This window comes from Meleagris gallopavo, chromosome 1 (assembly GCF_905368555.1).
Source record: "Meleagris gallopavo chromosome 1, MGAL_WU_HG_1.1, whole genome shotgun sequence".
Taxonomy (NCBI): domain Eukaryota; kingdom Metazoa; phylum Chordata; class Aves; order Galliformes; family Phasianidae; genus Meleagris; species Meleagris gallopavo.
In genome coordinates, this window is record NC_139404.1 from 155,444,349 (window position 1) to 155,472,334 (window position 27,986).

At 38.7% G+C, this 27,986-nt stretch overlaps 1 long non-coding RNA gene across 2 annotated transcripts in view; it reads right to left on the minus strand.

Moving 5' to 3' along the window:
* Positions 1 to 27,986, minus strand: part of LOC146545733 (uncharacterized) — a 35,178-nt gene that overhangs the window by 4,860 nt on the left and 2,332 nt on the right. The window contains exon 2 of one of the 2 annotated variants that reach the window (XR_014880960.1): positions 17,306 to 27,974. This is a non-coding gene — a long non-coding RNA (uncharacterized LOC146545733). Of the gene's footprint in view, positions 27,975 to 27,986 lie in introns of both variants that reach the window. The other variant, XR_014880959.1, reaches the window with a different exon arrangement.

Genomic DNA, 27,986 nt, shown 5'->3' on the forward strand with positions numbered 1-27,986 from the left:
CAGTGGGGGAGAGAGAAATTCACTACCATGTCTAGTTTCTTCTGACTTTTAGTTTGCTTCATTATTCTCATGCTTTTCTTTATAATTTCTTAGAAATCGGTGAAACACACACACTGTTTAAATAATAATAGTGAAGAGCGTTTGTTCTATACAAATAAGTAATGGAAAAAGTTAAATAAATTGCAAGCTCAGTGCATAATTTTCTTATTAATGCAAACTAAATCATAATTTCCAAACAGACTCGCCTTCAGGATACAATCTATCTTCTTCCTTTCACCTTTATTTTCTGCTGTCAATCAATATACTTTCCCCTATAAGGAATTTAAAGAGGACTTTGAAACAGCTTTTCCCTGGATGGTAACATTCTGAAAATATTGCCAGTACTGTAGGAAATAAATAAGAAAAGATGTATTTCATCTCATTTGCATGACAGCAAAGTGCTTAACTTTTACCATAATAACTAGGTTATTTAGGTGAAAAAGAACAGGTACTGGGAATGTGTTTGACGAAGAAAATTTATATTCATATTCACTGATTCCCTTTTGAGATGAACTTATTTGTGCATTTAAAAGCCATTTTAACTGCTTCAATGTAAGCACAATTATACCTATGGCATTCCTGACAGATATCTGTTCTGTAAACCCTCCAGTGTTGAAGAAATGTGTAACATCACTGCGGAATTTAGTAGTTCATATAGTTCCTTACATGGACTATAAATATCATCAATTTGGAGAACTGGAATAGATTTCCAGATGGCACCAAAAACGGAGTACATCTACATAAGACTAGAACAACCAACCTCTAGAAGACATTGGAGAATAACAGATTAGTGAATGATATGATTAGGGTTAATGGAAATGGAAATGAAAATTATTAAGGTACTGCAAAGAAATCTCTATTTTCAGAAGAACAAATTATCAATAACATTGAATAGGCAAGTGAACACATTCTTGTAATCTACTCATTAGAAACATAAACACTTCCAGAGTTACAGTATTTGCTTAGAGGTGTGGTATTTGGAGGAAGGCATGCATTGATTAAAAAACTTATAGAACTTCACATAGAATGATGCAACACAGGACTATGTAAGATACAATATTATACAACATGAAAGGAATAAATATTCATTTCAATCTGCCACGGAGTTCATTAACTCTATTCTGCTGTTTAATTCAAGCTGCCAGAGAGTTTATTTTTAAAGCATAACTAACATTTCAGATGTCTATAAACCTGTACTGATCAACTTATTGACAGTGAGAAAAGCAATTAAATGGAACTTGATATATCTCCACTTCTGCATAGCTTCAGATCAGTGGGTGATTAGAAGCTGGGTACTTTGCATTGGAGATGACCAGCTACAGCAGAAGGAGTGATTGTCCATCCTTTGTCTTTCTCTTGGAGCTGTTCCACTTTGTAGTAATAAAGTATTAATTCAGGTAGTGAGAAAAAAATGACTTTACAGCCTCAGAATTGAGGGCACACCATTGGGAAATTAAAGTTTCATGTTCAGGTCTCTGATTTAGTGAATATTCAGTAATTTTATACAAAAAAAAGTTCAAGAAGCACTAATCCGAACTCAAATAGCCTAATCAGAATAGTCTTCTATCCACAAACTGAGTAGGTACATCAACCAAATGCTCCCATTTCTTAAATGAATACCCAGCCTATAGGTTATTGTCCATTTAGGAAGCAGTAATTTATGAGTTCATTTTTTTACACTCAGAATGACTGGTCAGTACATTGTAATACTGAATAAAGTGATCAATTGTGAGTCATTTCAAAAAGGAAGGTTACATGGCTCTAAAGTTATTAACTTCCACAACAGGATGCTCTATCTAAAGCAGGGACAGACATACACTTAATTATGTTGGAAATATCCAAATAATTTTTGTCAGGACAGTATCTCTGATTTTATTTGCAATTGCAATGGCGGGTGTCCCACATGCAGGAGCACCCCTAAGGACACAATGACAGCTTTTGTGCCTCGTTTTCCCCTCTGCCTATCCCCCTCCCATTTCCTCATTGGCTGGGTACTCAAGGTTCACAATCTTATCAAAGCTTTACATTTATTAATTCATGTGTTATCTGGTGTCAGTCAGTAGCCATCCTGTTATTTCGAAGATGTCTCAGTCATATTGATATGGTGATTTTCTTCAAAGTCTTCATTAAAGCACTGGGGGGTAGGTTGATGCCAGGCCTTCCCGATGTCTCTTCAGGTGCTTCCTTGGACATGTCATGACTTGTTCTCTGGTTTGATCAACCTCGTGCAGGATATTCTTGCAATGTGTATGACAAAATATACACCTATACACGTATATACTGAGCGTGCATTCCTGGGGAAGGTTCGTCTAGAAAATAAGTGATGCAAACTATCAGAGACTCCCCCTCCAAGTAAAGTAGAAAGACTCCCAAAAAGAACTATGACAGCGGAGACCATGAAATAAATATATATATATATATTATCTAATTCTAATGCAGAAACAATATTTGATTCCCACAATTAGGTTTTATGTATTTCCTACTGGACAGCCTGTGTAGCTCTTCATTCATTCTGCAGACATGTATGAATATAATTCTTGAATGTCTTTATCATATCACTTAAAATTTTAGAAGAATCTAGCCACTGAGCTTAGGTAATTATTTTTTATAAAGAACACTAAAATGCAGTGCCGTGACTGGTATCACAAAGTTATCTACAGCGCTAGGTCCAAATTAACATGGAATTTATATTCCTAGAAAAACCCTCAATCATCAATTTAATCTCTTTTATGGGAAAATTCCTCAGATATATAAAGTTGATGCACATGCTTTGTCATGGATTGAAACTACTACATGGATGGAAACTACTTCTTACTACACGTAAGAAAGAGGCAAAAAGATATTTATGAATATAAAATATACTAATTTAAACGACAGAGTCAGTGTTTTAATAAGATTTAGAATAGCTAGCTACCCTTGACTATTTACTTAGAGGGTGGGGTTTCATAGTAAATTTAAGATCAAATCTTAGCGAAGCTAGTACACCTAGATCAGTAAACCACTTACAGAGGATTTGGATAGGCAAGGCGTCACTACATAGTAGTGCATCTCTGCACAGGCCTGAGTAACCTCAAGAGGCATCCCTATTTAAGGCGAGATCATAATGCTCAGCCAGCTGCTTGCAAGAAGAGCTTAAAGGGGCTCCTGGACTGCTTGCGCTTTATGGGATAAGATGACTCATAGTCATAGTATTTAGCATTGCTATCTACTGAACCAAGTGCCTTCTATCAATTCTTTGAGCACTTAGTTTGAGACTGCATTGCGGTGGACCTTAACTGTCTCCTGGCAATACTCTGATTGTTACCAGTTCTGAGAAAGGGCAAGGTCTTTTTCACCTCGTTGTTTGATAAACCCTTGGCTATAATAACCAGGCTGAAGGAGGAAGCCGAGGGTGGGTGGGAGAGAGGACGCACACTGTCACACATCTAAGTATGACACTATCTTGATGAGTCAGAGCAGACTGTGAATCTCTGTGTGGCTAATTATATTTTTCATAGTAAATTCAGGCAGAACAGTCATAGAAGGCACACTGAGGTCACATCTTCTATAATAATGGATACTAGAAATATCTACTTTGATTCACAATAAAGATTAAAAAAATGAGTCTTTGTGTAACACTTTCATTACAGCGCTTGTAAGGAAAGAAGTCCTAAGCTCTACAACCTTTTACTCTAACACAGCTTTGAAATATTCATTGTGAAAGTTTATATTGAACATCAGAATAGAGAACAATAAGTAAGGAAGCTCTATAGAGCATGGCAATGAAGTCATCAACATGGAACAGACACAAAGATGAGGAGGGAGCTTGATTGTACAGTCTGCTCCTAGAAATATTCTTGTAGGAGTCCAGACACCTAGGTCTCGTACTGTAAAAGACAATCAGAATAATATAAAACTCAAAGAATATTCCAAGTTAGGTAAAATAGTCTAAAATTATGGACAGTGTAATTTGGAAGTATTTAGACAGAAGATTTGTGGCAGCCATTGCTCTATAAATTTTCCCAAATGGAACTGTCTTTCATAAAATACTCTTTTCTTTTTTTGTGTTCAATCTCAGTTGTTCCAGTACTAAATCAACATAAACTTATTGATATAAAGAAATGACTAACACAAAACTAGTGTAGTAACAGACATGACATGTTGGCCTCAACACTACCTTGCTGGATGCATAGCCACAGATTTTGACTGGATTTATTACGCTGTGAAATATATATGCCTTTTTAATAAACATATCACATTAAAAAATGCATGCAATATTCCTGTTCAAAATAGGATGAGCAGCACTAACTGCCTGCAATATTTTGGACAAAATATTACCCTTCAAAAGTTTACAGTGTTGATTATGAAATTACTTGTGAGTGGTTCATTTGCCTAAGTTAATTACAATCATAAAGGAACATTCAAAAGTATAGCTGCAATCAGAAATTTTGAACATCAGATTTTATATGTAATAGAATTGATTTACTATGGCTTGAACTATTAAAAGAACAAATTAATAATTAGTATGTTTGTTTAATAGAAGATCATTTATAAATCATAGTTTCAAAAATATATCATTTTTCAAACTAATGAAAGACAATACTGATAAAAGAAATGAGCAGTGTTTAGGGAACTGTACAAGAAAGTACAGTAAGTGAAGAAAAACACAACAGAGTTTGAATTTCCTGTCTCATCTCTGAGTTTTAGGTCAATAACTATGACATAATTACATTAAAAAAATAATAATAACAACAAACATCAACTTCCAAAATTGACATTCAAGTAAAGTTACAGCTCAGAAAATTGACATTTTATTACATTTATTTCAGGAGAACAGAAGGAAGAAGAAAATTCATATTGATGAAATGCAATAAATAGTAAGAAACTGAAGAAATATAATAAGCAAATATAAAGGAGATTAAGTAAAATTCAGTATTTAAAGACATACAAATAATTTTGAAGATTAAATTACAATTAATATATCTATACATAATATTTATCTAAAAATAAGTGCATTTGTTTCAGTTTAGAGCTTTTGTCAGATCAATGTTTGGGATAGTGAACATAATTCTAATTTGTTTTTATTTATACTATATTCTTTATATGAGATAAACAAAGACAGCTTAATCATCCTGCCTGTGGAAGATAAAGTATTTCAACACAAATGCATTCTTTAAGTCTCTCATTTAACAGACTCAGCTATGTATTTGTTATTCCATTAACTAGATTAACAACATATAGTATGAACATACCAGTTATATTGCTTTGTACATCTTATGCATAGTTGCTGATAAATGGGGTAATAACACATCAGCAATACTGAAGCTCTCTATATAACATCACTTGAATGGCTTTTTCATCATTAATATTTAATAAACTAATTAACATAGTGAAGTAATAAACTCAAAGCTTACTTTGATATAGCAGTGGAGCAATATATTTTTGCTACAATGAAATCCCAGATTCAGTTTTTAGTACACAGCCTAAAATAATATTGCATACAGAATGCTTACATGGCATTTTAAGAAAAAATACAAAAAATTCTCACTTAGTTAATATACTTTTATTTATGTAGCACAAATTCCTGACTCTAAGAATGGCCAATAATGGATGATTAGGAAAGAATAGAACCAAAAGAAAAAGAAGATGCAGCAAATCTGACCAAGAAGTATATAGTAAACACATTTTCTAGAGTACTGATATTGCAGAATACTATTACAAGACCTATGGTCCTGACTGAGAATGACTTATATACAATAATAAGAAATAAGACAGATACTTAAATTTTTCTGAGTGTCAAGAGCACGAGTCTACATGAATCACTCAATCACCACAGCAGGCACTTGCATTCTGCATGGTCAGCAGATTACCTGACAACAGCAAAGTGAGTTGCAGTGTAAAAAAAGAAAGTCAGTGCTGAGTCCTTCAAAACCAACCTTGAAATGTTCAGATGTTTTCTTGCTATGGGAGCATTTGATGTAGGCACTCTTGGAAGTGAGTAATGGAGCACCAAACAGAATAAGAATGTCAAATACTATTCTTTTTTTTTTTGCCAGTTCAGGTTATAAATCTGAATGTAAGCTTATTAAGAACCATTTTCATTTACATTATAAGTTGTACTAAATATTTCTGACGAGATGTAACGTATTTATTTACTGATCGTGGATTACTATTAAAAAAAAAAAAAAATCTATCAGTTATCAATCTATCAGAGCTGTTGTAAAGTGCTTTCGTCCTCTGCAGCAGTTCTTGCAATTCAGAGAGAAAATGGGCAATGACACTTGAAAATCAAAGAAAGTTAGGACTACTGTAGCCACTGATGTACTGCTGTTGGGGAGCACTGTGACTATTTTAGATAACAGGAGATAGACTGTATATAGAAGGTTCTTGCCTACAAAGTAAGACCACTCCACAAGGCCGCATCGAAGATAAGCACAGCTAGGAACTAGTCCTTGATCTTGTAGTCAGAAAAGCATCTCACAAAAGGAACTTTCCATTTCTAATAAAATAAAAAGGCCAGAAAATTAAAGTAAAGGACACAATGAGATGATCACTGGGGTTTCCAGGACCACCAACACAAAAAGACAGAGAATATGTGTAAGGGGATGGAACCCTATGTTAATGATTTTAAGTGTTGAATCGCGGAATCACAGAATCACAGAATTGTGTGGATTGCAAGGGACCTTCTCCAGCAGGTCATGCCCTAACCTGTACTCATACTTGCAGTTATTCCTTTCCAAGTGCAAGACTCTATGCTTCCTTTTGTTAAACCATATGTGTTTTATTGCTGCCCAGCTCTCCAGTCCATCCAGGTCTTGCTGAATGGCACCACAGCCTTCCAGTGTGTCAGTCATTCCTCCTAGTTTTCTATCACTGGTGTACTTACTGAGCGTAGACACTATCCCCTCATCAAGATCATCCATGAAGATATTAAACAAGACTGGACTGAGCAACAACTGCTGGGGAACACTGCTATTCACAAGTATCCAACCAGACTGCACCACCAATCACAACCCTTTTAAGCTTGGCCAATCAGCCAGTTCTCAACCCACCTCACCATCCCCTCCTCTATTCCACACTTCCTCAGCTTCAGTATCAGAATGTCACGGGAGACAGTATCAAAAACCTTGCTGTAGTCAAGGTAGATGACAGCCATTGCTCTCCCCTCATCTACCCAGCTGGTGATGCCATCATAGAATGCTTTGAGGCTGGTCAAGCACGATTTTTCCTTGGTGAATCCATGCTGGCTATTCCTGATGACCTTCTTCTCTTCCAATTGCTTGGAGATGGCATAGAACAAGTTGTTCCATCACCTTTTCAGGAACAGAGATGAGAATGACTGGCCTGCAGTTTCCCGGATCCTCCTTCTTGCCCTTTTTGAAGACCAGAGTGACATTGGCTATCCTCCAGTCTTCATACACCTCTTCTGTTCTCTAAGACCTGTCAAAGCTCATAGAGAGCGGTTCAGCAATCACCTCTGCCAGACCCCTCAGCACACGTGGATCCCATCAGGGCCCATGGATTTGTGCATACTCATCCCACCTAGACACTCCCAGACTACCCCCTCCTCAACCAGAGGGAACCTCACCATTTCCTGGACTCTCTCTTCCCTCCACGGTCCAGGAGTTCCAAGGGGGAGTCTTTGAAGTGAAGACCAAAGCAAAGAAGGTGTTTAGCATCTCTGCCTTCTCAGCATTCCCCATTACCAGGGCACCTCCCTCGTTCAGTAGCGGACCACATTATCTTCCTTTTACTGTTAACATACTTAAAAACCCTTCTTATTAACCTTTTGCTCTTTTGCCAGCTTCAGCTCCAGGTGAGCTTTAGCCTTCCTCGTTGCTTCCTTGCATCCCTGACAACACTCCTATACTCCTCCCAACAAGACAGGCCCTTTTCCCACATTTCATAAACCACCTTCTTCCCTTTGTTTATCCATGAGCTCCTTGCTTATCCACGCAGGTCTCCTGCCTCCCTTGTCTGATTTCCTACTTCTAGGGATGCATCAATCTTGAGCTTGGAAGAAGTTCTGTTTAAATGTTGCCCAGCTCTCACAGGCCCCCTTCCCTTTGCAACTCTAGCTCGTGAGATACCTCCAAGTAGGTCCTAGAAAGGGTCAGAGTCGAGTCTCCAAAAGTCCAGGGTAGCAATCCAGCTTTTTGCTTCATATGTGTACTGTCTGGGAAAATCTTTATATATGTAACTCAAGTACTGTAAGTAAGCTGAAGATCTTTTATGCCAGATATGTATGTTTAGGTGTAGTGATCCCCCATGCAACCTGTGCAGCAATGAAGAATGCTTGCTTCTTAGTATCATATTTCTTCCAAAGAGTACTATTTTCAGACTGGCACTTTTGTCTGGTAACACCATGGCAATCTAACATGTGACTGTATGATTCCCATGTCCTTTCAAAATATCCTAGCATTGGCTTTTTACCACATAGTAAACCACCTGTGTGATTGGTGGCTTACTTATTTTTTCATTTTTTTTTTATCAGAAATCTAAGAAAACTCTCTAGCTCTAATGTGGTGTTAGAAAGTGGCATTGCTTTATTACTCATGATATGTAGTACTAGGTGACTTGACAAACAGGCGTTCACTCTCAGAGTTCAGGTTCTATATTTAAACAATTAAGACATACATACGCAGTACACTGAGACTGCATTGAAAGTATTGAGACTTTTGGCTGACCTCTAGGTGTTTTTGCCCAATTTGGCAAATTTCCATTGCTTGTGAAGCCATAATTAGTTACTTCCAAAACAATATACATGAAATCTAAGGAAGATATCCTTGCATCTGTTGGGTGGAAAAGATAAAATTAGTCTATTATGACTCTAGTGTAGTGGAACAAAATTTGTTGAGGAAAAGGTTGTTCACACAAATTGAGAAAAAACAAGGCTGTTCACATACAAGTAAAGTTTGAAATGGAAAGTTTTGGAACTAGCACTCAGGGATTCCTTTTGCTAAACTAATATATTAGCCCTTAAACTAATATACCAATCCCTATTGCTAAACAAACCAGCCTATAATATACTAATCTCTATTGCTAAACAAACTAGCCTGTATCAATTTCATTGTGACTGTGTCACAACAACAATATATTTAATACTGAAAATTAAAAACTGGAAGTCATATGGAGTACCTGTGAATCTGAAATATGAGTGCAGTGGTAAGTGCTTAGTAGCTATTTGATGTTAGTAGTTTTAACAAATGTTGCTGCTAGTGGTAAGGACATAAAACAAAAAGCTTTGCAACTGAGCAAGTACAACAAGTGGAAGAAGTTCTTGCACTTTGAGACCTAATTATTTCTCCTGGAGGTTTGAGGGAGTGCTTCTCTATAAAGACAGTGTGTTAGAGAGCCTAGCTTTACACCAATACACACAGCACGGGTAAGCAGGACAAGCTGGAAACCATGAAGTATTTGGAAAATTATGATCTGATTGCTATCACAGAAACATGGTGGGATGACTTTCATAGCTGGAATACCAGTGTAGAGGAGTATCACCTTTTTAGAAGGGATAGGCAAGGCAGGAAGGGTTGGGGAATTGCTCTCTATGTTAAAGAGTGAATAGACTATGAGGAGTTCCTTCTGAGAAATGGTGAGGAGTAGGTTGAGAGCCTGTGGGTTAGAATTAGGGATAGGATTAATAAAGACTCTGGTAAGAGTCTACTAAAGGCCACCTGATCAAGGGAAGCCTGCTGACAAGGCCTTCTTCCTTCAGCTGCAAGAGATGTCATGCTTGCGGACATTTGTCCTGATGGGGATTTAAAGCATTTTGATATCTGCTGGGAAAGGAGATCGTGGAAACAGATCTGGAAGACATGTTAAGGCACATGAGGGATGAATGGGTGACATTTTACAGGCTCTCAGCAACATTTGAAAAACAATTAAGAGACATTAAAAACTAGGTAGTTTCCCAAAGGTTAATGAATTAAGCATATTATCCTGTCTTACCATTCATTCCTTTCCCCTGAAAGGATAATGGTAGACAAAATAATCTGTAGTGTGCACTATTTATATGACAATCTTATGGGGCAGGGAAGGGATGAATGCATTCATGTTGATGTTACTTCATTGTAGAGGCAGACTACTGCTAAACAGTCATTGAACCTGAAGGCATGTTACACTGAAATTTAAAATGAACTGACACTGTTAGTTGAAGAGAGCTAGACAGGAACTATTTATACAGTGAAAAGGGATGGGGACAAAACAAAAGAAAACAAACAAAAAACACTGTGAATTTGTTTCCCACTGTTTTTGTGAATACTGACACCTTAGAAATCTTCTTACTGTATCGTATAAAATTCATATTTGTTTGCATACATACATCACAGAATCATTTAGGTTGGCATGGAACTCTTGAGAAGATCTTGTCCAAACTCCTTGCATAAGCAAGGTGAGCTAGAGCAAGTTGTCCAGAGTTGGATCTTCACACATGGATTCTGAACTCTACCATTTCATGATCACGGAATCTCTGAATGTGATCTGGTTTTGAGGAGACCTCTGAAGATCATTTAGTTTAATCCCACTGCAGTCAAGCCAGCTTTCACATCCATGACTAGTTCTTTGTTTCTAAGTGTCAGGACATTTAATTGTTCTTCCGTAATCTGTGTCAGGAAATTGTTAATGCACTCTAGAAATCCGGCCTGCTTGAGTTGCAATTATGATGTTCTTCCAACAGACATCAAGGTCATTAAAATCTACCACTGCCTGTGAACATGAAGCTTCTTCCAGTCATTTTCCTCATCAGTGCATCTCTTTCCAATACAGACAAATTAGAATAAATCACTAAAGCAGGAAAAATAATGTTTATTGAAATAAAGACTTGTATACTACAATATATTTCTTTATAATTTAATGTAGAAGGTACTAATACAGTAGATGAACTTTTCTTCCCTAATGAAGTTTAAATGTTATTCCTAACATACTTCAAAACTCAGATAAAATTTCTGAGTGAATGATTGGAGGGATATTAGCAATTTAAAGTTGCTATTTGTATAAGTCAACATAAAATTGAAGTTTCTGAGTTAACATCTGAAGGAAAAAACTTGCTATGTTATCACAAAATTACACAGAACAAGATGTTAATGTGATATTGAATATAGATCAATACAATAAAAATATAATATTTTAATAAAATTAACATTAAAAAGTGAAGGTGCAGAGAGTTCAGTTGAAACTGATGAACACCCACAGTTCTTTGTGAAATCAGTAGCTGAAATAACCTTACGCATTCCAATTCACGCTTAATATTAATACTGAATGAATACCTAGGAGAGGCATAGAGAGGCAAAACTGTATGTATACTTCCCATTTCTCATCTTATCCATGCTCTTCCGAAGAGCAGAAAAAGGAGACTTTCCAGAAAATTCTTCTGATTTTATTTCTCTCTTCCCTACCCTATTCTGTATCTGAAAGACTTTTTCCCTACTCTCCAATCTCTGACAGATACAATTAATTATTGAGTAGGAGAGTAGAAGTCATAATCACATTTTGTTGCACTTCAGTACAGTAGTATTAGTTTAAATTATTGAGACATAAAGAATTACTTGCTAGACATCAAAAAACATTATGACTTTTAAAGATGTTACAACTGTATTTTTCAACAAAAGAAGAAAGAAACATATAAATAGAATTCCATGGATCCATATCCACCAAAAAAAAAAAACAAAAAAAAAAACCCAACAACAATAACAAAAACAAAAAACACAGATCTGATGAAAACAGGAATGAGTCCACATGGTTAAGAACCAGATACAGCATTTGCTAGCGTCAGTGAAAACAAATGGATGACTTAATAAATAAATGTATTAATAAAGATCCTATTACAACAATACCTGGTTGGTTTTTTCCTTATGTTTTTTAGACAGTGTTTTGCTTCAGGGTAGGTTGACAGACAGAGCTCATTTGATAGAAAGACTCTAATGCAAGAGGCAAATAAAGGCAAAGCTTCCTGGTTATTGTTTTCTTTTCCCTCATGAAAACTAATGAACAGAAGGGTGTGTGGTTCTGTCTCTAGGGCTGTCAAAGACCTTCCAAGGCTGTAGAACATTTGATAGTTTAACTTATTCATTTGAAAGCAGGAAATTATTTTCTTTGGCAAAACATTATCTATGTTTCTTTACATAAGGTAGAATTTTGGAAACCATAAGTTAAAATAAAGGTTATGTTAGGGATAAGGAGATAGTATGCTAGACTAACTTTTCCGTAGATGCAGAGATATCACATGCTCCTGTTTTTAATATGACTTTATAGTGAGCATTATATTAAATATAAGACATTTTGCAATATTTGTGCAGAAAAACTCATTTTATTAAAATGGTATGAAATATTATAACTGAAAGAAATGGTTTAAAAATCTTGGTGCAGACTCAATTGGCTTCCATCAGAAAATCAAGATGGATGATTCTGAGGATAGAACTCAGCATTTTTTTCAATGGCAATGAAAAATGCTGAAATGTGTCTTCATTTTTAAAAGAATAGCCTTATTCATAGAATGGTAGAGTTGTCTCCTTTCTCTCTACAGTGATGAGAGAAAGTACTGTCAGCTTCCTTGTATTAGCCATAAGTGTTTTAATTTTTGCTGGATACTAGCACAGGTAGGTTTAGTGGTAGAGAAACTGAGATTTCATGGTTTAACATAACACAGCAACCCTCCCATAACCTATTCCAGGCAGGTAAATTCAGGACCAGAAGACTCTGCAGCCAAAGATGTGATAATATTATGATCCTCAAAATCCAAGGAATGGAGCCAAGAAGCAGATTGTCCAGAAAAACAGAGTAATGAAAGATAGTTTCATTTTCAAAATAGGTACATTATCTCCAGGGTTCTGAGAGCCCCAGAACTCTCTATCTCCTTGTGTCTATCATAGAACTAGAATGCATTAGAAGCATTTCTGACTTTTCACCACTTGAAAGCTCTTTTCAGATCACTCAAAATCTGTAAGATTTCAGAAATCATAGTTCTCTAGGATTTTGGAGTTCCTAGAATGGTCTTAAGAGTCTAAAAGCCTTAGGGCATTATACATATAAACAGTTACTCTTTATTATCTCATTTGTTTGTTTGTTTGAGACTATTTACACTATTTACCATCCATTGTTTCCCTGACATCAATCAGATAAATTTTGCCATTTCTCTAAGAAAAGCTTTATTGCATTTAGATGTGGAAATACATTAAGATTCACAGTTTCAACACTAACTTAAAACTTAAACAAATTCATAGCACTGCTTCGCAGAGATATTGAAAATAGAAAATTTTCAGTATGATTCAGTATCAGAATAAAGATAAATATAAGTAATTAATCTTTATTCCAACTTAGCATAAAAGCAGCAACTCTGTAAATGTCAGAATGATATTTGGAAGTCTTTTGAAACTTTCACTGCTGTCCCCCACAAGCTCATTGTTCAGTCTATGTTATTTACAGTGGCCACAGAAAAATGACAGTCATTGAGCAGACAGAGTTAAACTGTTCCAAACTACATAACTTCTGAATATTTTGTTCAAGCACCTTTCTTCTTTCAACTATGGAAATTAGAGGGAAAACTATATTACTGGATGCCAACACACTACTAAGCTTGAATATGTGATATCATTGTGTCCTCATTCTTAGCAAAATAACCTTTATCCTATTTATTTGACTGCCATATCTAAGGTGAGTCCAGATTTCACATATGAATTTTTTTTCAGAGTGAGGAACACTCCTGTAATCAAGGTTATGATAAAACTTCTGGACAATTTTTGTATTCTTGCAGAAAATATGCAGTTCCTTAGGAAAGGCTAACAGTTGTGAATTCAGGAGAAATTCAACGTCTGTATATTTTAACGAAGAGCATAATCCATGTCAGGGATTTTTCTTACATTCAACACAATTTTCTTGACCTAAAAGCAACAAATATACTGTGACATACTTAATACTAGATCTCTGTATTTTAATATGTAGTACCGTAGTATCACAGAATGTCCTGGGTTGAAAAGGACCACAATGATCATCTAGTTTCAACCCCCCTGCTATATGCAGAGTTGCCAACCACTAGACCAGGCTGCCCAATGCTACATCCAGCCTGGCCTTGAATGCCTCCAGGGATGGGGCATCCATAACCTCCTTGGGCAACCTGTTCCAGTGCATCACCACCCTCTGAGAGAAAAACTTTCTCCTAATATCTAACCTAAACCTCCCGTCTCAGTTTAAAACCATTCCCCCTTGTTCTATCGCTATCTACACAGCCGTTCCCCCTCCTGTTTATATGCTCTCTTCAAGGACACTATGGAAGGCAACAATGAAGTCTCCCCGGAAACTTCCCTTCTCCAAGCTAAACCCTGTTCCCTCAACCTTCCCTCACAGGAGAGGTGCTCCAGTCATCTGATCATCTCAGTGGCCCTCCTCCGGACTCGCTGTAAGAGCTCCATGTCCTTCCTGTACTGGGGGCCCCAAAGCTGGATGCAGTACTCCAGCCAGATGGGGCCTCACAAGAGCCAAGTAGAGGGGAACAATCACATCTGTCTCCTTGCTGCCCTCCCTTTTTAATGGGGCTCAGAACACAGTTAGCTTCCGGGTTGCAAGCACACATTGCTGATTCATGTCCAGCTTCTCATCCACCAGGACCCCCAAGACCTTCTCTGCAGGGCTTCTCAGAAGATGATCTTCCCCCAGTTTGTATAAATACCTGGGATTGCCCTGACCCAAGTGCAGCACCCTGCACTTGGCGTTATTGAACCTATTTAGGTTTTCAAGGGCCCACTTCTCCAGCCTGTCCAGGTCCCTCTGGATGGCTTCCCTTCCTTCCAATGTATCAATTGCACTGCTCAGCTTGGTGTCATCCATAAACTTGCTCAGAGTGCACTCAATGCCATCATCTGTACTTGATGAAGATGTTGAAGAGCACTGGTCCCAAGACCGGCCCCTAAGGGACACTGCTCGTGACCGGCCTCCACGCTGACACAAAATCTGCGTCCTGACAGCCAAGTTCCTAATGCACTGAACAGTCCATCCTTCAAATCCACACCTCTCCAATTTAGAGAGAAGGATGTGGTGTGGGACCATGTCAAAGGCTTTGCAGAAGTCCAGGTAGATGACATCCATTGCCCTTCTCCATCCACCAAAGCTGTCACTCCATCATAGAAGGCCACCAGATTGGTCAGGCAAGATCTGCCCTTGGGGAAGCCACGCTGGCTGTCTCGAATTGCCTCTTTATCTCATATATGCCTTAACAAAGCCTCTCTGAGGATCTGCTCCATGATCTTCCCAAGCACAGAGGCGACGTTCACCAGCCTGTAATTTCCTGGGTCTTCCTTTCTCCCTTTCTTAAAAATGTGAATGTTTCCCTTTTTCCAGTTACCAGACAGCCATGATTTTTCAAATATGATGAAGAATGGCTCAGCAAGCACATCAGCCATCTCTCTCAGAACTCTAGGATGGATATCATCTGGCCCCATGGACTTGCATACGTTCAATTTCATGAAAAGGTCTTGGACCTGTTCCACTGTAACAGTGGGACAGAAACCACTCCCCACACCCTCACCTAGAGGCTCACGGTCCTGGCAGACATGGGAAGTCGGACCACCCTTGAAGACTGAGGCAAAGCACTCATTGAGTACCTCAGCTTTTTCTATGTCTCAGGAAGCCTGCTTCCTGTTACCTTTCATCAGAGGGGGAACACTCTCCTTGGACTTTCTCCTCCTGTCTGTGTACCTGTAGAAGTCCTTCTTGTTATCTTTCACATCCATTGCCAAGTTCAGCTCCATCTGTGCCTTGGCTTTCCTAATCCTATTTCTACACATATGGACAACAGCCCTGTATTCTTCCCAGGCTATACAACGCGGCTTCCATTTTCTGTACATTTCTCTCTTTTCCTTCAGTATAAGCTACAGGTCCTTGCACAGCCATGGCGGTCACCTGCCTCCCCAGCTCAACTTCTTCTACTGGGGGATGGAGAGCCATTGCGCTCTCAGAAGGGCGTCCTTAAAGAGCTGCGAGCTTTGTTCTGTACCCACGCCCTTAAGGACAGTTTCCCAGGGGATCCCACCCAGCAGTTCCTTGAGCAGCCAGAATTTTGCTCTCCTGAATCACGGGCTCCAAGCTCTGCTTTTTGCCAGGCCCACATTGTTCAAGATCACAAACTTCATCAAGACACAATCACTACAGCCCAGGTTGCCTCCAATCTTAACCTCTCTAATACTCTCCTTTGCATTGGTGAGCACCAGGTCCAGTAAGGCTTCACCTCAGAATGGTCCATCTATTACCTGGGCCAGGAAGTTGTCCTCAACAGATTCCAGGGATCTCCTGGATTTTCTGCGACCCGCTATACCATTATTCCAGCAGATATCCGAGTGGTTGACAAGACCATCAGGACAAGAGCGTAAGAGCACAACACCTCCTGCAGCTGAAGCAAGGCTTCGTCAACAGGCGATCTTTCTGATCAGGTGGCCTGTAGCAGACCCCAACCACTAGATGCCCTTTACTGTACTGATCCTTGATTTTTACTCAAAAGCTCTCGACCTGATTGTGGCTGTTGCTCACACACAGCTCTTCACAGTCTATTCACTTCCTAACATAGAAGGCAACTCCCCCACCCCTTCTATCCTGTCTGTCCCTTCTGAAAAATTTGTAGTCCTCAATCAGGGTATTCCAATCATGGGATTCATCCCACCATGTTTCTGTGATAGCGATTAGGTCATACTTTCCCAACTGCACCACAGTTTCTAGCTCCTCCAGTTTATTTCCCATGCTGCGCACATTGGTACAGAGGAAATTTAGCTTAGCTATTGGCCTCATTGCCTTTTCTGAGTAGCCCTCCCTAATACCTCTAGGACAAGTCTAGGGTTTTCCCTTACCACCTCCTAAGGTGACAGCATTCACCAGCATTCACTCATTTCTCTGTCATGCAGTACATCCCCTTTCCCCATCATATCTAGTTTAAAACCCTGCTAACCAGTCCAGCCAGCTTGTTCCCAAGAATATTTGTGGCCCTTCTAGTCAGTCGGCTCCCGTCCACTATCAGCATTCCCCCCAAAGCCCTGAGTGTGACACCATTTGCAAAGCCGTTCATTCAGCATGTCCACCCTCCTCCTCCTTTTGTGCAGATCCCAGTCACCAACTAAGAGGTGAGAGGAGAACACAGCTTGTGCTCCCGACCCCTTCAAGCAGCCTTCCCAGAGCCCTGAAGTCCTTTTGATCACCTGAAAACTTCTTTTGCCTACCTCTTCATTTACAGTATGGAAAACCAGTAATGGATAATAGTAAAGGATAATTGGAGGGCTTAACCAGATGAGTTTCTAGCAACATCTCTTACTCGGGCACCAGGCAAGCAACGTATCTCCCCCGCTTTCAAGTCTGAGTCTCCACGTCCCTCCACACAGCTCGCCGCTGTGTGATGACCACGGTTGTACCTAGGTGTGACCAGAGAGCAACAACCTGTTAAGTGACCTGTTAAGTGTTAATCCCCCTCCTATATGGCAAAGTGCCCTACTCTGCCTGCTCGCTGATCCGCTTGGGGTTTGCCCTGAAAATCACTCGTTTCACACCGAGATAACATCCCCCCTCCCAGTGTAGTCACATGAATGGGTGGCTTACCGTTTCTCCTTATCTAAATCACCCACGTGATTCATACACCCCGACTCCTCCTCTCCATCCCTGAGGCTTTTTCTAAGCAGGGGGCGTGGATGCAGAGCCGTTGCCCTGGCAATGCCCACTGACCAATTCCTTTTCTGTTTCATTACTTAATTTATTTTTTTCTGTACTTAACACGTGACCAAAAAGGATGACTTCGTGTTGTAAGGTGCTGAATGTGATCTATTGTTTCCCACTTCCAGCTGCCTGTCATAACAACAGGAACTTCTCATTATCTCAACTTCTGGGAAACACAATGTGAAAAGGTAAGAAGTGTTAGCTGTACAAGAATACAGGTTTAACTACCTTTTAGAGTCTGGATATTAGGCCTCAGTTTCATCTTCAGGTAAACCTCTCTATTCGTTTTTAGGGTTTTTGTTGTTGTTGTTTGATTTTTTTTTTTGGTTGCTTGTTTTCTTTCATGTATGAGAAGAAAAGCCTTTGTTTGACTTATTCCACAATTTTTTTGGTTCTACCCTCTCCATAATTAAATTTCTTAGTCATTTTCCTTTCAAATTGCCCCCTCTCCACTGTGAATCATTTGTTACACAAGATACACTTTTTACCCACATTCTTTATTCTGAATGTGCCGTCTTTTATCCATGGTTGCATGTTTTTAAGCAATCTCACTGCTTGAATTTTTAATTTTGTCTTTTGTACACTAAGCTTTTGTGTGGCTGTAAGGACCGGCAGAACAACTTGCTTGGCTCCTTCGTTTCAACTCCCCCAACACACCTAATTGCCATCTTCCCCTATACAGTTAAGACAGGGCTATCATAAAAGTTAAAGGTAATCAATATGAATGCAACTATACAACGAACTATGCTTAATGAATGTATACATTTTAGAATTGATAAAAGAGGTGAAAATTTCCTTACTTTTTAATATATTCTGAAATAACAACTTTTTTTTTTGTTTTGGTTTGTTTTTTTTTTGTTTTTTGTTTTGTTTTCTTCCTTAAATCCAATTTAAAATATTGTTCCGGATGAGGAGGATTTCAGTTTAAGTAGTGAAGAAGAATCCATGTGAAGAACATAAGTAATAAAGAAAAATATATCAGAGACATGAACAAAAAGTCAAGTGGGGAGAATGAAAAACAAACTAGCATTTTTTTAATTTTTTTTTTTTTAAGCAAATATTTTTCCAGGTTTAAAGGTACTTATGTGTCAATTAGTTCTTGAAAATTGCTTTCTGGCTTACTTTCACAATACCTTAAAAGTTCACTATTTCAAAGTAAGGTAAACAATTCAACTGGTGGTATATTCTGTCCAAAAAAGTTTTTTTTTCCAAGTATTGGTGATTTTGGATTCCATAAGCCAATCATAGATTATGCAGCTCAACTTGTGTTGATTTTGCCTGTACACCTGCAGTCCAAAGGAATTTATTTTCCATCTTGTTATGGTGTCCTGGGTGACTTCATATTCTGCATTCAGACTTTCTGTTGCTCTATATCTAGTGAGAAAATATTGAATAGCTTATAAAATGTCTATGGAAATCAATGAGAATTTCAGAAAGAGTCTCAATGATTTTTTTTTATTGTTATTATTATTATTTGTTAAAACAAGAAATAGACTACAGAGTTTGCTATTGACATTAACCTTATTAGTGTCCAAGTCATAAGAGATCTGCTTTCATGGTAAAGGCAGAAAAATCTTGTTATTATTGTGTTTTTGTCTGGTTGGTTGGTTTGTTTTTTTCAATTGAAGATAAACGGGTAAGAATTGATGTGTTCTAGTTCATGAATCTTTCTTACCAGGAAAATCATGAAGAAGCAAGTATTTTGTGGGGTCATTTTCTTCATGTTGAAGAGTGCAAAAGTGCACACAGAACTAGCAGAAGAGGTCTTTTTACTTTATGGCCAACATCTACAATCAGATCCCAGGTCAGTAAATGGGTTTTATTTAAGGTACACAGGAGACTTAATAAATACAAATCAAATCTACTGCTATGTGTTTTGCTAGTGTTTGTGTATGTGGTGTTGTGTATGTGTGTGTGCTGCAATACTGTACATAGCAGCTATGCCCATATTATTTCCATGTAATACAAATAATACATTACCTATAGATTGAGTTACCCACGTTGACATGGATCCTGGAATAACCTTGAAAAACTATATGCTTTTTCTTTCATTGTTATTGTAAAATACTAAATATTCTTGTTTTCCTACTCTTTGGCAGCTTTTTCCATATGTCATTTGCTGCTCTGATATAGTTGCCATTATAACAGAGATAGGACATTGCCTTCAAAACATTGCTATTCAGTCACCTTGATTTTCTTCTGAGAAAACTGCCTCCTGTCCTCATGTTTGACCTTTTACATGAAGTCATGCTAACTAGAGAACCTGTCTTTTTCATGTATTTGTAAAACATCATCAACTCTTGTAGACTTCATAAAATCAGCACAAAGATGTCACCTCCAATGTGACCAAAGGGTGGCTTATTCAATTTCAGAGCTCCTGAGCTCTAATTTCATCTGCCATTGATTTCTTCTGTAACCTCGGACATCTCTCTCACATAATGTGTTCAGTTTTACTCCATTTTATTACTCAAGTCTGTAAGAATTCTGTACTTATTAGAGTGTAGTTAGTTATTTGAACATAAAAATGTTACACAAATGAATATTATTTTGTTTAGCTTGCTTTGCATCAGCCTGCAACTGATGTTACCTATAAAAAGAGAATGTGTGACAAATTATATCTGACAAAAATGTCTTCAGCAATCACTAGAAGTAATGCTATGGGTGTAGTAAAAACTAATGACATTGTCATTGTACTCAGGCTGATAGGCTTTGCTAAGAGGTAAGGAGTGGTAATTCAGACCTAGGACTGTAATGCTGTTTTCTGGATTTAGCTTGTTTCTGTCTCTTTTGTTGGGCTAGCAGGATGAATAATCTGAAGCTTCTGAAGCCTGTGACCTCAAATATGTTGAGTTTCAAGAGCTAATGAAATTTATTTGGCTACTGTAATGAGGCTAATTTATGCCATGTTGCCTTATTAAGTACTATATAACAATCAGCATTCATCCAAAACTGTCATTACACAAAGCTTTATTGATTCACCATTTAACAAAATCTAGAGGATTTATTTTTTATGTTTTTTTTTTTTAATAAGCATATAGTTAAAAGTATAACCTATAGATTATAAAGAAGTGTTATTATTACTAGATGGCAAACTCATTTTACTTAAAATTTTTCGTCAGACTGGTTATTTTAAATATTTACTTTATTGGAAAAATAAAAAGCAGTAATTTATATTCTGTCCACTAATGACAGCACCAGCAACAAAAAAAGAAAACATGTTCTGTTTTGTAAGCTTTTAACTTAAAATTCTACATCTGCTTTTCTGCAGTGTAAATGCATATGTGTAAGACATACACATTTCAGGTATTTACATAAAACTGCATATTTTGAACACTTAACCATGACAAGCCATTTCTCCACTAATTCCTACAGTACAGTTGTCTGGGTACTACAAAGTTTGAATTTTGTTGAATTGTGTTTTGATATTTCTATATTACCATGGCTTGTAGTACTTTGAGACAGCTGGCTGTATTATCTGAATTGTATGTTCAAAGCAATTCTTCTTTCTTCCAAACTTTCTTCAGGCATTTCTTTATTCTTTACATAATATCCATTTTATGAATAACGATTCTACTCATGTCTAAGACAATCTTATCATTACACCTTCAACAATTTACAAGATCTTATTCACTATATAGAGTATTTGTATATTTTATTTCTTCTTAGATACTTTCATTCTTTCTATATTGACTCTGGCAAAATCATTTTTTTTCTTACATATGAATTTTTTATGGCTATTTCATTTTCCTTAACAGCTCTGTTCCTGTGTGACAAATTCCTTTTTTTTTTTTTTTTTTTTTTTTTCCCCCCCTAAACACATCAAGAAGATTTGATATTATTCTGTAGCTTAGGAAATACAAATTGCTTTTTCTAAGCTTAAATCAAGTTCTAACACTCTCTCCTCAACATTCAATGTCAGATTCATATTACAATCTTCTTTATTGGGATTTCAAATACACTCTAAAATTTTCATGCTCACTAGTCTCAAGGCTGCTTTTAATTCTTTTTCTTTCACAGTTTTAAACATAAAGCTAAACTAATACTCAAGCCTCATACTTTATAAGATAGAAATTTCCTTAAGAGTCTTTAAATTTTTTGTGCAATTTTACTGATGCAATGAATGCAATGTTGGAATAGCTTTCCACTTAATATCACAAAAAGTTTTGTTACTCCTAGTTCTTTAAACTTCACTATTCTCAAGAACACCATCATTTACTACGTCTATGCCAGATGTCTTTTGTACCTAGAAAGATTTTTTTTTAAAGTTTCAGCTTTCTTACAGTTTTTTTTTTTTTTTTTACCTGTGAACTCTTTATTTAAACCTTTGATTTTTATACCTTCATTTCCCCAAGTGTACTTTTAATTCTATCTTTACTACTGATACCATATAGTATCATAACACATGGTGTCCAAGTGCAGAGTACTACCCTTGAGTCAGAACAATCTCAGACCTGAGTCCAGACTGGCAGAAGAACTCATTGGGAATGATGCTGCAAGAGAAAGACTTGAGGGTTCTGGTGGAGAAAAAGGTTGACATGAACTAACACTGTGGGCTTGCATTCCAGATGACATCAAAAAGAAGAGTGGCTGGCAGGAAGAGGGAGGTGATTCTATGACACTATGATTGATTCTGTGTTATGGTGTTCTAATTTACAGATTAGAATTAAATCAAGCTATTAAGAGTATATTAAAGGAGATATATTTTTGTCTTTTCTTTAGCTGGTAATATGAAATTAGTTTCAAATTGATCAGAATATTGTAGGGTTTATTTCACTTCTAATTAGAACATTCTTATACATACAGTGTAACTGAAGAGATTTCCCCATCATCACAGTGCATTTAAAAGTTTCTTTTTAATAGAAACCAGACTATTCCATAGTCAGCAGGATAATAAACAAGTTCACTAATAAGTAAAATATTTAAGTACAAGAATAAATTTAAGCATGAGACTTATGAGAGTCATTGAAATAAGTAGGTTGCTCCAAAAGTAATGTGTCCTAATTATTTCCATGGAAGCTACAACAGGTGCAAAATGCACAATAACACCATTTGACAGAGCAAATTCTCAGTTAAAAAACACTAGTTTGTAACACAGTCGCTACCATTAGCTATATATTTTCACCAGCAATGAACAAGAGCCTCCATGCCAAGCTCATAAAAATCTGCACCAGTGGAGGTGACCCACCGTTTCACAGCTGCTATGTTAGTGTTGTTGCTAGAAAAATGTTGCCCACATAGTCCATCTTCCATCAGCCTGAATAGAGGGAAGTCAAAAAGATCAAATCTAGATCATATGTTGTGTGTGCTAGGACAGTCCAGCCAAGATTGGCAGTGTGTTCCATGGTCTTCAAACTGGCACGGGGCCTGGCACTGTCATGTTGCAGGCCTGACTTGGGAAGTTTGAGTCTTCAGATCAGTCAGTGTCAGGATCATATTTGTTCAGTAGGCCCTGACAAACTTGCATATGCTATTCTTTTAGATTGTGTGAGCATTTGTGGGATTCACCTTGTGCAAACTTTGAGGTATTACATTTGCCAATATTTTTTCCAACACATTGAAGCTGATATTAATCTCCATATGTGCGGGGGAAGATGTAACTGTGAGTGAATAACCAAAGAGCTTATCAGACTCCTTGACAGACCCTATTACTATGAAACCTTGGGAGACTGGAGTGTAAGACAGAGAGCAAACGGTATCTGTTTGCATCTAAGGGTAAAAAGGAGGTTCTTTTTGTATGCATTGTTTATCTTGTTACACTTAAGAAACCTTTCATCCTTTATCACTGTTGTTTGGGAGAACCTAGGGCCAATTAACTGATTAGAGGAACTGTTAGAAGAACAGAATTTTCTTGTTTGTAAGTGAACGGTATATAAGACCTATGTTGAACACAATAAAGGAGAAGTATTCTGATGATATAAGAAACTGTGAGAGCTCTCTAACTCAAAACATACACAGTTCCTTGGTCATGTCCTGCCAATTTGTGTGGATGAGCTGATCAAGATATTCTCCCTTTTGTGGTGTGACAGTTGTACATGGCTATCTGGAATGTAGCTTGTCTTTCACATCATTATCACCACTGCTGAAACTAATCTCTCTTGCCTCAACACGTGTCAGTGAAGGTGCAATTTCTGTCTGCATGGACGAATTCAGTGACACATTTGCCTCATATGCACTTACATATCAGATGCCATTTTGTCAGACTAGCCCTCTACTGTCATCTGCTGCACAGCAACAAAATGTAATAGAATATTAGCAGGAAAGTTCAACTTCTACTGCCATGCTACCAATATCTGCCTCTGATATCATGGGCCAACGTAATAAATCGGTGACATTACTTCAGAGTAACCCCCATAAGAGAGCTTCTGATTATTATTTTTTCAGAGTTAGAGAAAAGCGCTTGTTCGCTGTATATCGGTTTGCAATTTCATATGTACTTGAGAACAGAAACAAGTTGGGAATCCAAAACAAAAAGTAAGATAAATTAAGTTGTAAAGAGAAAAGGTTAAATAGAATACACTGATAAAAAAAAAAAAAAAAAATAGACAATTAAAGAAATCAGGACACACAATAGAAAATCTTATTTAAAGTCTCTCCTTTAAAGGATAAGAAATGCTGCAATGTAGTCATTAATAAAGGACAAAATTTGCTTCTCCAACCTGCATTGCAGTTCTTAATTATACATTTGGCAGCTGCCTTGTGTACAGGACTCCCACTGATGTTAATAAATGCTCTGTTCATAAAACTACTGCAAAATGTGAATAGAGATCAAGAACAGAAAAATTCTACTGTGTTCTGCTTACTGATGACTCACTTTTTCATCCTGTGATCACTTTCATCTCTGTGAGCTTGACCCTTGTCTCATGATTTTATATTGGTTATATTCTTTGGGATATCTTCCTAGTTCTTTTCAGCCCCTATGCACTCACATTTTTCTCCATGATAACTTTTAAGAGATTGTTCTTTTACATCATTGTCTCAACGCTTGCTGGGGACACACATGGACATGTCCAAACAAGTCCTGGGCAAGGGTTGTGAAATACTTTGTCTGAGGGACACAGATGGACAAGGCCAGGGGCAACGAGAAAGAGATAAGCTGCAGATTAATGGCCAGGAAGCAGACTTTTGTGTGGGCTTATCTTAAGGAAGATGGCCATCTCAGGAGGTACTGCACATGACTCTAACCCAAACACCCAGAAATGCCACACTGGCAGAAGAAGGAGGATAAAAAAGGGGACCTATAACAATGACGTTAGGTTTTCTGGCAACAGATTCCTCAAAAGAAGAAGAGGTTTCTGACATGAGAAGCCTCATGACGTGCCCCTCTCCCTCCTGGACTTGCTCTGCGCTTTACCAGCACGCTAAAGAAGAACAAAGGTGTCTGCCACCAGATTCCTCATTATGGAATTCCTGCATGCTGACAGACTCTCTTGGGCCTGCTACCTGAGTCCTGCTGCTTCATCCCGGATTGGCTCTGTGACATCTTCTTGCTACCTACTTGCTACCCAACGCTGGCGACTCTGCTACTGCTCTCCCCCTGCTGCAATTTTGCCTCGGACCTTCGGAACAGTGTGCAAAGGGTCAGCTGCTGGATCCTGGTGGTGACTATCCCCACTTTAGGCAAATTCTTGTTTCTTTCCTATCTTTTCTATCGCTCTCCTTCCCTTCCCTGTCACCCTTATTCATAATAGTCACTGTCCTTCCCTTCCCCATCTCCCTGATTAGGATTTATAATAAACTGGCTGGACCAACATTTGAACCGTTGTTTCTTAATCTTACGCCGGGTATGTTATATTAAAAGAACCTCCTCTCCCTCCTGTAAATTGGAGCAAGACACAACTCTGCGATATAATACGGTAAAATACAGAAAAACAGCCAAACTATCACATTTTCCATGCATTTTAAGAAGACAAAACATCTCTTAAAATAGCTATTGGAATATTTTGGTTTTGCCATCTTATCTTCCTTCAATTCACTGTTTCTTAACCAACATGATTTTTATATCACAGAACGGTTGAGATTGTAAGGGACCTTTCGAGGTTATCTCATCCAACCCTCAGACTCAAGAAAGGACGCTCAGAGCAGCTTACCTGGGACCATATCCAGACAGATTTTTCTCAAGGAAGGAGACTCCACATTGTCTCTGGGCACCCTGTGCCAGTACTCAGTCTCCTCAAAGAAAAGCACATCCCGATGTTTGGAGGGAACCTAATGTGTGAGGGGTCTGGAGCACAGGCCTTATGAAGAGTGGCTGAGGGAGCTGGGATTATTTAGTCTGGAGGAGGCTCATTATTGCTCCCTACAACTACCTGAAAGTAGTTAAGGTGAAATGCGGTTTGGCTTTTGCTTCGAAGTAACTAGTAATAGGACTAGAGGGAATGGCCTCAAGTTCACAGAATGGCCAGAGTTGAAACGGACCTCAAGGATCATGAATCTCTAACCCCCTGCCACATGCAGGGCCACCAACCTCCACATTTAATACTAGACAAGGCTGCCCAGGGCCCCATTCAGTCTGCCTGTGAACACCCCTAGGGACAGGGCATATACAGCCTCTCTGGACAGCCTGTTCCAGCACCTCACACTCGCTCTGTAAAGAACTTCCCCCTGACCTCCAACCTAAATCTTCCCTCCCTCAAATTAAAACCATTTCCCCTTGACCTGCTGTTATCTACCCTTTCAAAGAGATGATTCCCCATCTGTTTGTAGGCTCCCTTTAGGTACTGAAGGACTGCAATGAGATCAGCCTGCAGCCTTCTTTTCTCCAGCCTGAACAAGCCCATCTCCCTCAGCCTGTCTTCATAGGGAAGGTGCTCTACTCCCCTGATCATCTTTGTGGCCCTCCTCTGGACCCTCTCCAATAGCTCTCTGACTTTCTTGTACTGGGGGCTGTAGATCTGGACACAGTACTCCAGATGGGGCCTCACAAGAGCAGAGTAGAGGGGGACAGTGACCTCCCTGTCCCTGCTGGCCACTGCTCTTCTGATGGAGCCCAAGATACCATTTGCTTTCTGAGCTGCAAGAGCACACTGCTGGCTCATGTTAAGCTTTTCATCCATCAGGACCCCCAGCTCCTTCTCTGCGGGGCCACTCTTGAGGACCGCTCCTTCCAGTGTGTATAGATGCCTGGGACTCCTCTGGCCCAAGTGCAAAACCTTGCACTTTGCTGTGTTGAACCTCATTAGGCCTGTTGAGGTCCCTCTGAATGGCATCCCTTCCTTCCACCATGTCAACCACACCACTCAGCTTGGTGTCATCAGCAAACTTGCTGAGGGTGCACTCAATTCCGTCGTCGATGTCATTGATAAAGATGTTAAAGAGCACTGGTCCCAAGACAGACTCCTGGGGATCACCGCTTGTTACTGGCCTCCACCTGGACATAGAACCATTGATTTACTGGGGAATTCACCCCAGCTCTCACATAGGCGTTTAGGGATGTAAGAAATACCAGAATCCTGACCGCCAGTGAAGACTGAGGGAAAGAACTTATTCAGTACCTCAGCCTACTCTTTGTCCATTGAATCCTGTTCTTCTTTCAGATTTATCAAAAGAGCTACATTCATTTTGGCCTGTCTCTGCTGTCCAATGTACCTGTACAATGTCTTCCTTTTGTTTTTCATGTCCCTCACCAAGTTCAGTTCTGCCTGTACTTTGGCTTTCCTGATCCCACGTCTGCAAGTCTGGATGGCATCCCTGTATTCTTCCCAGGTGACATGCCCTTGTTTCCAGAGCTTGTAAGACCTTTCTTTGCCCTCAGCGTGCTAGCAGGTCCTTGCCAAGCCGTGCTGGTTTCCTACCTTCTCTGCCAGCTTTCTTATTCAGAGGGATGGAGAGCTTTTGTGCTCTCAGGAAGGCATTCTTGAAGAGGAGCCAGCTCTCCTCAACATGTTTGTTTTTAAAGATAGCATCCCAGGGGATCTTGGCCAACAGTCCACTGAACTGCTTAAAGTTCGCTCTTCCAAAGTTCAGGGTCCTGATGCCACTCTTTGCCAGGCCCACATCCCTCGAGATAACACTCAACCAGAGTGTGGTCACTGCAGCCCAGGCTGTTTCCAACCTTAACACCTTTAATGATCTCCACCGCATTGGTAAGCAAGAAGGTTCAGCAACGCTTCACCTGTGGTTAGTCTGTCCAATACCTGGGCTAGAAAGTTATCATCAATACATTCCAGGAGCCTCCTGGACCTCTTGCATTTCTCCGTGTGGTCTTTCCAAGAGATGTCCAGATCGTTGAAGTCCCCCATCAGGATGAGAGCCTGTGAGCATGAAGCCTCTCGCATCTGAAACAAGAA